The sequence below is a fragment of the Formica exsecta genome, unplaced genomic scaffold (assembly GCF_003651465.1).
Source record: "Formica exsecta isolate Colony F162 unplaced genomic scaffold, ASM365146v1 scaffold191, whole genome shotgun sequence".
Lineage (NCBI taxonomy): Eukaryota > Metazoa > Arthropoda > Insecta > Hymenoptera > Formicidae > Formica > Formica exsecta.
The window spans coordinates 3,236,940-3,237,309 of NW_021849211.1; the positions used below are offsets into that span (position 1 = coordinate 3,236,940).

At 46.8% G+C, this 370-nt stretch overlaps 1 protein-coding gene across 1 annotated transcript in view; it reads left to right on the forward strand.

Moving 5' to 3' along the window:
* Positions 1 to 262: 262 nt before the first annotated feature.
* LOC115233777 overlaps positions 263 to 370 on the forward strand; it is a 7,143-nt gene continuing 7,035 nt past the window's right edge. Inside the window, exon 1 of the mRNA XM_029804356.1 lies at positions 263 to 367. The gene's annotated coding sequence lies outside the window, so the exon portion shown is untranslated. The remainder of the gene's footprint in view (positions 368 to 370) is intronic.

A 370-nucleotide genomic window follows, 5' to 3' on the forward strand; every position in this document is an offset into this window, starting at 1 on the left:
GGAAAAGAATAATGTTATCAAGCGTGATGTAAATTTTTTCTTTCTCACGATACTTTAGAAATCTCAAGGAGAACTAAAATTGTGTAAGAGGAGAGCATCGTGGCAATGACAAATATCATTGAACGCGCGTGTACAATATACTGCGTAGAAGAAAATGAATCCCACGCCCTGCCAATAAGGGAGAGGGATCCAGACAAAGGGAAACTATACGCGTCGTGCGCGTTACGGGGCGAAGCTTGGCGAACAGTGGTGAATAAAATATCGTGGAAGGAATATCGTGGGGTAGGAGAGAGAAAATAGGGGGGAGGCGAGTAACGCAGCGTGGAGAACGGAAAGCTCGCGGGGTCGTACTCGCGATCGGTCTGTCTAC